Below are 14127 nucleotides of genomic sequence, written 5' to 3'. Positions count from 1 at the left end.
AATAAATAACAATGAATTAACTTACATTTGTAAATTACATGTACAAATTTCATTTTTAGTTTTTTTTGTTTTTTACACTCCACACACATCCAACTCTTTAGCACCCTGGTAAGCTTCAAACACGACCTATGAAAGTGTTTTCGTTGGCAAGTCTTAGCCACGCATGAGAGGATGTCTGCATCAATTGGCTTTCCACAATAGCACCCCTCTGGTACCAGGTCAGCAGTAGCAGTTGAGGAGAGGCGTGGCACTGTGAACCATTTACCTAACAATTCAGGCAGTATGCCTGTTCTGATGAATTCCTCCACACTCAAGTATGCCTGATCAAAAAAACTTTCATCAAACAAGATTCGCTGTGTGAACAGTTCTTGTGGTGTCCACACCACGAAATCAGCGTACATGACCTCGGCTACACGCATTTGGGCCTGAACTTGAAACATGTAACTGTGATCTCGCCTGAGGGTCATTGTACCTTCTGCAATTTCTGTAAGGCAGAAGCGTGGGTCTCCGGCACATTCCTTAAGAGTGCGGCCATTAGCAGTGAACGGGCATTTTATTTCAAGCACGCCCATCCCATGGCACTTACATGTCACCACACCATCTGGTGATGCTCCAATCCACGGTAGGTCAGGGTTGATCATGAGTCCTGATGCGGTTATGTGGAAGTCTATATGGAGATCTTGCATGGCCTTCCAGTATGACTCCCTGGCAGTGTCTTCATTTTGCAGACCCCATCTGATGGAAACAAAAATCAGAATTGTCAGAGCTATAATATTTGGAACTTTATTTTTAAATTGTAAGTTGTAAATTGACCCATAGTCCTGTTTTATAAGCTCACCACGTGTAGCCCATAGGAAAAAGAATGAGACAGTTTGGGACAATGTAGGCCAAGTTATGGACAGGCAGCTTAAAGCAGACCCATGAGGGCATGGCTGTCCATAACTTGGCCTACGGCTACGTTGCCCCAAATTGCCTCATTTTTTTCCCTATGGGCTGCATGTGAACAACAGGCCTATGGGTCAATTTACACCAGACTTACACTTTAAGGAAGATATTTCACCCATACCCAGCAAGCCCTTACCAAGGAATTGCATTGCTAATGTGTTTGTAAAGGTGTGTAGTAACACACTTTAGAAATATTTGAAAACATGCCCAATCCTGCCCCTCATTTTGTTACCCATGCACATTACACTGAGTATTGATACACCCTATTTATATTTATTATGGAGCTTGCCTCATGTCATATTATTAGATCACATCATGAGACTGTATGCTTTCATAAAATATATGGTTTGGATTTTCCTATCTTTCCTTTCCTTAATAATGATGGTGTCACATACATATTGTTTCTGAGGTAAATGTAAAGAAGTAAGTCCCTTTTCTAGCCCCCATTTATGCACAAATGGGCTGAGAAACCAACACAATTCCACAGCATCTTCTACATGCAGTAACCATATGCATGTGACAATAAAATATTTGTATTCTTGTATTCATGACTGAATAGATAGAAAATGTAACATGTCCTGCTCCTAAAACTGTATACCTGGTTGCTTCTGTGGAAAAGTGAGAAGACCGTGGATAGCAAATTCTCTTAATCAGAGAAGGAGAGTTCTTTGTGCTGGCTGCCTCATAAAAAGCTGATGCTGTAACTCGTCCTGCTCTGTGATCAAACCACCATCTTGACTTCCTTTGTTCCCTTGTCTTTTCCTCAACTAACATACACTTGGACTATTAAATAAAGAATAATAATTCCTTAATTTCTGATTTCATAATGTTACAACTGCAAGGATGCCACAATTCCTCTCTTATGCTAACACAGGACTTTATTTTGTAATAATATTATCTTACCTGCTCCGGTGTGAGATGTTCGTTCATTCATTCATTCATTCATTCAACCTTTATTTATTCTCGGAGGGTCATTGAGGGAAGCCCTCATTTTCAATGAAGCCGAGATTACAGAAACACTACAGATAACAAAAAGACAAAAGATGCCGGACGGAGCGGCGTAGTCGCCAGCGTTCCCGCGACATCAAGACAAACAAACACATTTACAAAATAACAATTGACGCACAAGACAAAAGATGCCTGATGGAGCGGCGTAATCGCCAGCGTACCCGAGACACCTAACGGTAGACAAGCAAGACAGACAACAAACAAAAATGAACAAGTAATAAAATAAATAAATAAGAAATTAAAATAAAGAAAAGTCCGTGTTAACTTAGTCCAACTCTAACTGTGTAATCGCTGGGGCAGAACATCGGTAGATGAGATGGTTTGTAGTTGACACGACAGAGCCAGTTGGCCTACGCTCTGGTGAGACGCGCTCATCAGACCATCGCTGTTGACAGGCACCAGGAAGATGAGTTGAGGAGTTGTACCTGAGTGAAGGGACACAGGGATACAGGAGGATACCATCCTCTGTTGTCGGCTTCATGACAGTGCGGCCGGATCCTCGATGGATGTAGCGTTTCCTGCGTAATATCCCCGTTGCCCGGCATAGGTCGAGCACATTTTCGCTGATAGCCGCTGATGTAGCTCCTCAAAGATTTTAGCACCTTCCTCCAGCAGTGTGGGCAAATCCAATTGAAGTCTGGTGCTTGAGTACAGACAGGTGAGCAGTGGTGGCATGTCCAGCTGTGCAGTCTTTGGCATATATCTGGGGGAATGGCCCTCAATAACGGAAAGGATGGCACTTTTCTTGAGGATGGCTTCCTGGGTTTCACTCACATATAGCAGCTCCAAAAATTTTTGCAGTTCATTGGAAGATGGTGTGATGGGTTCGACTTGTTTTTTCTGCCTTCTTCTTTACAAAGATGTTTGCTAATTCATCGTATTTTATATTCGATTGGCTTGGTTCTGCCCATGCACATGGTTCACTTGTACATGCCTGTCCTTCTCTGTGCTCAACAGCAGCTAATAGTGTGTACATTAGTGCTGCTGCATGAGAGCACACCTCTCCCAGTCCGGCCATGCACGTGCAGTGTGCCATCACCACAGTCCCATTCTCCTGCACCACTATCCATGGCCATGTTGGTTTCACACTCAAGGCTTGGGAATGATGGACCTGTTCAATCAAGAACACGCTATTAGTCACTGACACTGACAGCCTACTCTGATCTTGCTGAAGTACATGTAGATAAACTCATGTATGATCTATGCTGTAAAATGACAAGAAGACTAGGCCTACAACACAATGGGAAACTACATTTAGGAGAGAGCAAATTGTTATGAACATGTTGATGCGCCACTGGCTGGAGTCTCTCTAGTCATCCTATTTAACTGATTTGATATTAAAAGTTAGGTCAGTTGGATAAGATGACTGGATACTTCAGTCAGTGGTGTATTGATGCATTCATACCGATTTTCTCTCTCCTAAATAAAATACATTTTGTTTTAGACACATCAAAACATCAAGGCTGTAGGCTAATGACATGTTTTACAATGTAAAAACATAATTAACAATAAACAAAAGTGTTTTTAATGTAATTTTGTCAGGATTGTGTGGCCAACAGCGCTGCATTTCTTATTTTGTTCTCTTGTAGCCTAATCTACAGAAGACTGAAACAAATTAATCGAAAAGTGGCAACTGATCGGAAGAATGTAGCGACATGTAGTGACACTAGTGTAACCATAGTGCTTAAGCTGAAGTCTAGCTAGGCAAGATGAACCGTTCATTTTAGTTAACATGCTTACATTAAAGGAACCATATGTAAGATTGTGGCCAAAACTGGTACTGCAATCACTTTCAAATAGAGCTGCACAGTCCCGCCCACAGCCGATGCCGGATGTAAAAAGTAGAGCCCGACCGATAAAGGATTTTGAAGGCCGATACCGATACAAATATTTGTTAATTTAAAAATCCGATATTCCGATATATCGGCCGATATATATATATTTTTTTCAGAAACGCGGAACAAAACATTAACAGATTTCCCTAACATTAGTTATTTGTAGTTATTTATGAGTATTGACTAAAATAATATGATAATGCATTTCAAAAACAAAATTGTTTATTTTTAAATAATATTGTCACAGTGGAACAGAGGAACATCGAAATATATTAAAGTTCTGATAAATAAAATGTATAAAAATATAAACTTAAGATATGAAACTTAGTTTTTTGAACAAAACACAATAACAACAACAAGTTTCATAAATATAACTTTGAACTAAGACTTAACAATTACAAAAAATAATGATGACATTATTACTATCATCATCATTTGTATTATCATTAAACAAGATAAAGGTCACTCTTAAATGTTTGAGTGTGCGTGTGTAATAATTAGTCCCTATTGCCTTATAAGCTACCTTATAATTACAATGTCAGCTTGCTTATCCCTTTACCTGCACTTTTACAATTATTTCCATCAAGCTACATCAAACCATTTTCAATCATCAGTTGCTGCCTGCCTTCTAAAACATACTATTTAGTGATCTAAATCCATTATGTAACTCTGCTGCGGCTGAACGACAGTCTGAAGCGCACACTTGGCGTCATTGGATTTCACACACGTGTAAAAGAAAAGATAACTTTTATGCACAAGCTACGTTTTGCACAAGCTACGTTTGATACTTTTTCTCTATGTCTAAATGTTCACTCCTCTCACGTCTAATTTACATTTTACAATGCAGGGACTGTAACTACAGATATACTAGTAATAAATCATTACTTTATTTAGACAGAATAAGTTCGTTGTGGTTTCCAAGCTCATTAATGTTAACGTTAGCAGTCTTCCACTGATATTCATAGCATTAGCTAGCTTTGTGGTTAGCTAGTCTATGATAAGCCCTAATTTAGCAATGGATAACGTCATACTGCAAATTGTAAAACATACGCTTTCAAAATAACAGGCCGGGGAGAGATGATACGTCTCACTGCTATAACTGTCACGCTATTAAAGAAATACATCTTCAGTCACATTGTCAAAAGTTAAAAGGACAGACAGTCAACTACACTGTAACAACGTAACGTAATTACTAGCTAATTCCGCTTCACTCTCGGCTTATTTAACAGCAGCAAAACTGGACATTGTTTTCACGAATTTTGTCATGCTTATTTGAGTTAAGAGAACTGATGGGGATGTTCTTTTAATTGCTATTTCAAGCAATGTATGTCTCGTGACCAAATCACCATGAACACACTTCACTGATGATCTCACTCGCGGATTACTGGTTCTCTCTGCCCGACTCTGGCTGGATCAGCAGGTTGCAGGATGTGTGGCGCGTACACGAGTGTTGCCAGCAGGGACGGTGTAGAGTGCCCTCTGGAGGACAAACTATACAACGCCAACACTCATGACATGGTTGAAGGGTGTTTCGTCCGTTTTTATTTTATTTTTAAAATATTCATTTATCGGCCATTATAAATGCCGATACCGATAGTTTGGAAAATGCCTTATATCGGCCGATAATAAAGTTCTAGCGGCAGCTTTTCAGCTAACAACTGGCCACTTAACCAGAGTAAAAAGCCACCTGAGGTATATATTTAATGTCGGTTTTAAATACTTACATGTCCTATGATTAAATACAAGTCCTTGGTCTCCAGGTACCATATTCCGACGTCCTTGACCTTGACCCATCCAGCCACCGCATATTGATAGGCATCTGTACTTTTATGCGCCTTCAAACTTTCTCCAGTGTAAGGGGAGGGATTGTGAACAAGGTACACATAAAGGTCGTGGAAAGTAAAATTGGGCAGTCGTGGGGAGGACAATAAGGGACAAAACGAAGACGGGGTAATAAATAAGGGTCACTGCCAATAATTGCAATTTTCGCCAGGTATCTCCTCTCACTCTCATTCATTGCGGCAGCCATAATTCTGCAAGATCGGTCAAAAATATGGCGGCGTTCTATTTAACAGTGACGTCAGTGGGACAAACGAATAGAATCTTTGTCTTTGATATAAAGGTCAAAGCCACTTACAATTCGGTTGCCAAGGGCAGCCTGGATCTTCAAAAATCTACAGATATTCACATATGCGCCCTCACCCCTCAAACAGGTAACGTTAGGCAATCTGCTGGAAAAGCCAAACTGTTAAAGCTAACGATAGACTGTTAACATTAACGTTATCCTTGTTTCGTTTTAAGCCAAAGTTATGTTAGTCCAGAGAGGGCTGAAGCGGAGTGGTTAGCTGCTAGCATTCTATCGGCTAACACTCCCAATTATCACCACTTTTGTTCGGAAATTCTACAACAACGATGTTTTTTAACACTTCAAAATAACATTTGCTAAATGAACCTTAAATTTTTCAGTAGCCATAGGTGTGTAGATTTGAACAAAAACTGGTTTGGTTCTTAACGGGAGCATTTACTGCCTGAAATATCCGATTTTGTTTACCATGCTCGGAGTTATAATGCTGGCCTGATGATGAGTGGGTCGCCTGTTTACGCCGTTTCAACGGCACATGAACAGTTAGGGCTCTTACAGAGTCAACGCGAGCAAGCAACGTTAGCGCCGCGAGCGACGTGCTCCCTTTCATAGTTTAGTTGCTACACGGTGGACGCAAGCAACGCGGCCGATAAGTGAAATGCAATACATCGCTCACACAACAGGGGGTAGCAGTCACTGGTGACTGACATTCTGAGTGATATTCAAGCTGTCTGTAAAAGTTACATCCCAAGAGGCTCTTTTGGAGAGCCACGGATCATATTTAATTTAGAATTCTCAAAAAGACTCCAGTATGACATGGAGACACGTATAAAAAGTATCTAGCTTTGTTGGGTGACAAACTAGACGGGAGGTGATTCGCTGTGCTAGATTGACTGCATGTTACATGGACACTGGGTCATGTCATGTAAGGAACATGGTACTGTAAATAAACGGAAATATAGCCTACATTGCAGAGCCACTTTAACTTTATTAATACGTATATGGTGAATAAATGTACACTAACACATGTGCACAGCCCCATGGTTTTCTGACGTGACGATGCTAGCACGTTAGCAGTTATCTACAAGTCTCCTCCAAGTGACAATCATGTAATACAATGAATAGCATGTAACCTACAATGTGGAGCTCCATAGACCGTAAAAGAAAGATAAGCTTGCATAATTTTTCCTCTTCTCTGGCCATTGTATTCAAACCTTCTTCTGTAAATATAACATATACTTGACATAATGTACAATACTTGCAGTGTCGACCCCACCAACAACGCATAGTATTGCATGCGTCAGTGCGTCGCGTATCAAAAACTGGGATGACACATTTTGCTAAGCATCGACGCATAATGGCGGCCGAAGCGTGGCCATGCGTAGTCTTGCGGGCGCGTATGCGTAGCGATGCGTTGACTCTGTAAGAGCCCTTAGCCTAGACAGAGAATTCTCGTCATGAAATTAAAATTCTACTGGAGCTCCAAGCGGATGTGTACACGCAGCCTTACGGCTCCCACACACAGCTGCGTGCTTCGCGTTGCTGGAGACGCATCCCATTCACTTTACATGGGCTCACGTGATCCGTTGCCGAACTGAATTGTGGGTCCGTCGCGTCGCGTTTCTCCCGCCGCTCGCGTTGAGGAGTTCAGCTGTTGCTGCACCGACAGATGGCACCGGCCAATCAAGCCAATCTACGGACGGCACCAACCAATCACATTACGGTTTTACTTCAAGTCATTTGCATAGCTACCGTCGGGAACACCCACTGGCATGCGTTGACGGAACGCAGCTGTGTGTGGGAGCCGTTACAACACTGTTTACAGCTCTTCGAGTCACGGTAAAATGTCATTTTAGGTGCATAGCTAATTTAGATACATCTATGGTGTGGGTGCTTGCGTTTCTTTAGGATTCCGCCGTCTTGGTTTGTATAGAAATGGATATTAAGTGACACATACACGAAAGACGGCGGACATACGTGACCGACGGTAATAGGGGGAGTTCCGATAACGTTAATAGTTTCATGTTGTTTTTTTACCGTAGACATTTTAATCAACTACTCGTGTAACTGTATTTAAGTCGGGAAAACGTGGATGTTTTTGATTACTTCTACGTCTGGCTACGTCTGAGCCCGCTAGCATAGCAACATGCTAACACATTCGCGTCGCGTACCAGAGCGTTTGAGTGCACGTACCGACATGGGAGAGGTATGACTCAACTCGTGAAAGTTAAGGTAAGAACATATTACTACTGACATTGGGTGGCGTGTTCGTTTAATGAGCTATGTACCATTACAAATTACATTTTACCGTGACTCGAAGAGCTGTAAACAGTGTTGTAAGGCTGCGTGTACACAACCGCTTGGAGCTCCAGTGGAATTTGAATTTCATGACGAGAATTCTCGGTCTAACCGTTCATGTGCCATTGAAACGGCGTAAATAGGCGACCCATCAAGCCAGCACTATAACTCTGAGCATGGTAAACAAAATCGGATATTTCAGGCAGTAAAAGATTTGTTCAAATCTACACACCTATGGCTACTGAAAAATGTAAGGTTGATTTAGCAAATGTTATTTTGAAGTGTTAAAAAACATCGTTGTTTTAGAATTTCTGAACTAAAGTGGTGATAATTGGGGGTGTTACGATAGAAGTTTAATTTTTCGAGCTCACAAGCCAACTGGAGAGTTGCTAGACTAGCCCTGGCGCTAGGGTGCGTCTAGATTTCTAGGCTAGCACGGTTCAACACAACGTCAACACAACTTAACGTTAACGTTAGCATCTGCAGCACTTCCCCTGTGTGTGTGTGTGTGAGAGAGAGATTTGATTTGATTTGATTGGGATGATGGAAATGGGTCTGTGTAACTTGAAAAACTAGAAAATTGGATTAAATTTTCGAAAATCGTGGTTTTCGGTCTATCTAGTTCAGACCTAGCCTAGCCTAGCCTAGCCAAATAACGTGGTTAGAATGATGTTTATTTTTTCTTTATTGCATTTTGTATTTCACATTATCCATTCTAGTGGTTTTGTTATGCTATGCTGAAGCCCATAATGCTGTGCGCTGTGGTTGGAATTCATGGCTTTGTAATCAGTGTTCGAATTATACCGTAAGCTTCGGGGGGTTCAGTTCAAGCAGAGAATAGGCTTGCTCGACTTCATGCAGATCTGCTCAGATCTGACTTGATGTGATGCATGCTGGTTTGAACACAATGCATACTGGGATGGACATAATGCATACTGGTTAGAAATCCTGTCCTGTCCTGTCCTGTCCCATATCCTGTTCATGTTAATTAGGAAGGACATTTAACCATAGCCATAAACCAAAATTCTGCGCAATATCTGCCGTGAGTCCCTATGCGTGACATCACATGGACAGTCAGTCGCAATCGATTATTTAATAAATAAATGTGAGTTACGAATAATAATAAGCTTCTACCTAATGTGCCTATTTTTTATAAACTGTAAAACAAAATACGTGTTTTCCCGCTGTATTCTTCATAAAGACTAAAGTAAATTATGTGCTTATTTCCGGAATTGTCCGGAATTTAAGAATAAGTATATATATACTCTTTTGATCCTGTGAGGGAAATTTGGTCTCTGCATTTATCCCAATCCGTGAATTAGTGAAACACACTCAGCACACAGTGAACACACAGTGAGGTGAAGCACACACTTATCCCGGCACAGTGAGCTGCCTGCAACAACAGCGGCACTCGGGGAGCAGTGAGGGGTTAAACGTCCCACATACTCGACGCACCCGGCTGGTAGCGCGACAATGTGACGTCACAGAAGCGCCGTAACCATTTATACTCGCGCGTGGTGGTTGCGACACTGGTTGCAATATTCTCCTGAACAGAGGTGTCGCTGTTGTGAAAAGATTAACGCTAACTATGTTACACAGCAGAAGAAGCTGCAGTAAGAAACACTAGTAGCTAGCTTCTGTGATGATGGTGCTTCTATTCACAACTACCACCATCATTATCATCTAGTTTCCAAGGTGTGCGCACAGGTAGATAGATAGATAGATAGATAGATGGATATATAGATAGATACTTTAGTCATCCCGAGGGAAATTTTAATAATTCAAACAGTTTAGTTAGCTGGCTAGCTAGCTAGCAGCTGGCTGAGTTTGTGTAATTTCCTGAAGTGGAAAGAGATTTTGTTCAGGCCTTAATAGATATCCTTTGTTTGAAAATAAGTCGTTGGTAACTTTGTTAACTTATCCAGCAAACTATTAAAAATTCTCGACTGTAACAAAACACTGCAACTCTCGCTTGTCCTCGAACTAGTCCATCTTCCTGTTTCCGCTTTGTCGCGCTCGTCTGAAAAAAAATGAGTGGTGCGCTACCTCGCACTACCTGGCTAAAATCCTCGCCGCCGACGGCCTCCTGTTTCGGACGGCTCGGTCAGACGGGGCTTCTAAGCCTCGCAACAGAATGTTTCGGCTGTCAGTTCCTGGACTCGTCTGAGGCATGGAGGTATTATATATATAACCAGAGAATGTCTAATAAGGGGAGAACCGCCACTCTCGGGAAACTTCCGGTTTCTGAACTGGTTGCAGTTCCTTTTCTGGTTCCACATGAGGGCGCTCACAAATAAGTGCAGAATGAATGGAGGTCTATGGAGCTGTACCCCTCAAATCCACTTTTCTCGGGATATAATTGTTTGGCCAGAAATTTGAATGTTGCATTCGAAAGAGGGGGCAGAGAAAATACACACTTATTTGTTCTAAAAAGCCCTTCAAATGCGTCAATGACGTCATTCATTAGCAGAAAGCTAGTGTGTTGTGGGCAACAACAACCCAACCTGTAAGAAATCAAAACAACGTAAGTACTCGTTCATTCAACTTTTGACCTATAATCCATATTGAGCTTGCAGAAACCACAATCAAATCTTCGATTTTTCAACGACAACCAGGTGAAAGAGACAAAGTTAGCCGTCTAACTCCATAGACCCCCATTGTTTTTGCACTTATTCGTGATCGCCCCTAGCGGAACTGCAACAGATTGCAGGTACAATGTTTAGTTTAGTTTATTTGACAAACCATTGAAATACATGTCGGTACAAATCATGCATTAAAACAGTGTCAAGGATGGCACAAAAAGTCATAGACTTCCATTGTGGTCCTTGATCTTAACATAACACAACACTTAAAACATGGGCAATTCCACGGAAAATGGACTTTTTGTCACATCCATAACGCCAGTGAAATGCCTTGGCATTTGTATGACGTGAATGATGACATTGTACACAAACATAACAAATGCTCAAATTTCATGTAATCATTCACATCATACTATACCATCATATTTTATTGGCGTTATGGATGTTACAAAAAAACATAATTTTCAATGGAATTGCCCATATCCCAAACTCATAAAACTACATGACACATTACTCAAACTCAACAAACCCTCCCACCCCTACCTACCCACCCACTAGTGCTGGGCGGTATAAGCTTACCGGTTCACACCGTATACCGGTGTATATTTTCGTTATGATATGAATTTTTAATACCACCATACCGGTGTATTTGATTACACAACGTTTGGAACGCTGCGCCGTGCGACAGTAGCCTGGAAAATCCAGACCCTGATAATCTAGAAAGATTAAGGGTCTGGCAAAGAGCAATGTAATGGCCCAACTCGAGGGGCGGCAACAAGCATGCATTTAAAAATCTCACTGCATGCAATTGGATAACACTAGACCATGTTTACTCTGAAGGATTTCGGACTTCGACGCAATCGAATAACACTACGACCAATGTGTACTGTCCTCCGACGTTGCAGCGCTGTCTTCATCAGTTTAGCTGGTTCCCCGGAATGCAAGGGGAAAAAGTAACGTGCATAATTGCTCTTTGCCAGAGTGTCTCGCAGAGACAATTCCATTGTGCTCTTGCGAGAACTCTGGATTTCCAGGGTAGTGCGACAGTGTTTCAGACAGGACTTTTTTCACACACACGCATGGTGCCACTGCGAGGCATAGACCTCTCCAGAATAAGTCCTGCCTCCGTAACTTCCGTATCCATCCAACTTCCGGTCATCAAATGTCTATGGGAGATAACATGGCAGTGTTTCCCATACATTGACTGATCTGTGGCGGGGCGCCACGAAATAAAAATCAGCCGCCACACATAAATATTCTATGTTTAATTTAATTTAATTTAATTTAAATTAAATATAAGATCAAATCCTTGAATTGCCATTGAGCTGCGCTTTTTACGCATGCAGCCTTTCCTTGTCCCGCCCCGCTCTCTGCATGTGTATTTAAAGGAGAATTCCGGTGTGATTTTGACATAAAGTGTTTTGAAACATGATACCGAGTGTGAACGTATGTCTCATAGCCCATCTCGGCTTGTCCCCTGCACTCCGAAATCTGGCGCTAGTTAGCCGATGCTACCAACCAGCAGTCAATGGTGGTGCCTCGGCATCGGCATAGCCATGCAAATAAATCGATAAACGATAAGTCGAGCGACGAGTAAGAATGAACAGGTATGATAAGGGATCAGATTCCAAAAATAATTCTGTGGAAATGCATGGATTACAGTTTCTTCCAGTAGCAGCAACTGGAATCCATGCATTTCCACGGAATTCTTTTTGGAATCTGATCCCTTATCATACCTGTTCATTCTTACTCGTCGCTCGACTTATCGTGACTAAATTCAAGATGGCTGCAAACACTAAACTTCGAGAAGATACTGTCTGTATAAATCGTCTTGTAAGTAAACTACCAGTGCTTTTTCAAAGTTCTCAATGTCTCGTTTTAAATGTCAGGGCCCTTGGAAGTCTACCAATGAAGTGTGGAGATACATTGAGCCTCGTAAATGGTGTAAAACAGTGATTTATTTGCATGGCTATGCCGATGCCGAGGCACCACCATTGACTGCCTTGTTGGTAGCATCGGCTAACTAGCGCCAGATTTCGGAGTGCAGGGGACAAGCCGAGATGGGCTATGAGACATACGTTCACACTCGGTATCATGTTTCAAAACACTTTAGGTCAAAATCACACCGGAATTCTCCTTTAACAAAATATTCACGATTGTTAAAGGATTGTTGTTGCCACATAGAAGCATTGCATAGAAGACGTCTGGCTAAATTGCTATTAAATCCGCTTAGCATCGTGACCATGCTGCGCAAATTTGTTCAAAACCGCTGCATTGAAGTTAACTCTGCTCTTATCACAACATAGTAGGCTACATTGAAGAGACTAAACTAAGTTAAGTTATGCAATCAAGCAGTATCTCAAAGCTAACGTTAGAATACTGTTTGGATGTCGAATTTAGCATGCTTAGCCTACTTACAGCTGCTTGTCAATTTCGTTGAAGGGTTCCCTCACGAACGTCTTAAAGTGACAGGCACTCAATTAGACCTATACACTCCACCCCCCCCCCCCTGTTGTCCAAGTCAGCCACCGCCACAAATAGAATCCAATTCTGTGGGAAACACTGCATGGCGTTTCGAAAAATAATACCTGTCAAACTCTGTGGCAAAGTAGAAAAAGCTGGTGGGCCGATTGGCCTACATACTTGGCCTACATACTGCCATCTGGTTTCCACTGGATTTTTTGAGTCTGTGCCGTTAAAGTAGTAAACGATTATTAATGCTAACCGGGAGCTAGTTCCGATGTACGCGGGTGGAGGTGGGCGTTAGATCTCGCTCACAACCTAACGTGATGGTCATTTTCACGTGTGATTCACGCTTGATTTCAGTGGTCTATAAAAGTAAATCGTTTGCAAAGTTTGGTTTGACTGTGCTGAGAGTTTGTTGGCTGTTATTGAGATATTTGAAAAAGAAAGAAATCGCCGACAAAGACACTAAAGACATGACGAGACGAGATTTTTTTTTCACGAAAAACAGATATAGTTAGGGAAAGTTAGACTTTTTTTTCGCCAATCTGCAAACAAATTTCTTACCAATAGCTTTTTTTTACTATGTGTTCCTATAGGTGTCTAGTAACACCTGCCAATTTATCCACGGCCAAATCCTCGGGGAAACACCTGGAGAGCCCATCAAGTTTGGGGTGCCCAGAGGGACTGGGCGAAAATAATGAAAACATTTTGTTGATCAATATTAGCTTTTGAGATGTCTAACTAGGGGGTTTTATGGGTGCTGAATCTATCCCAGCCATTAGTTTTGAGTAAAAATCACTCCAAGTCCATAAAAAATCCATAACAAGTGGTTTTATTGAACAATTACAAAACAAAACTTTCTTAATCAGTTTAAAATTTAACAAACCTCATCCCTCAACTCCACTGCACT

This window comes from Alosa pseudoharengus, unplaced genomic scaffold (assembly GCF_046254945.1).
Source record: "Alosa pseudoharengus isolate Yale_2024_CS ecotype anadromous, Long Island Sound unplaced genomic scaffold, YU_APseudo_1.1 YU_APseudo_1.1_scf_7, whole genome shotgun sequence".
NCBI lineage: Eukaryota > Metazoa > Chordata > Actinopteri > Clupeiformes > Clupeidae > Alosa > Alosa pseudoharengus.
Note: the sequence above shows the minus strand (reverse complement) of the source record.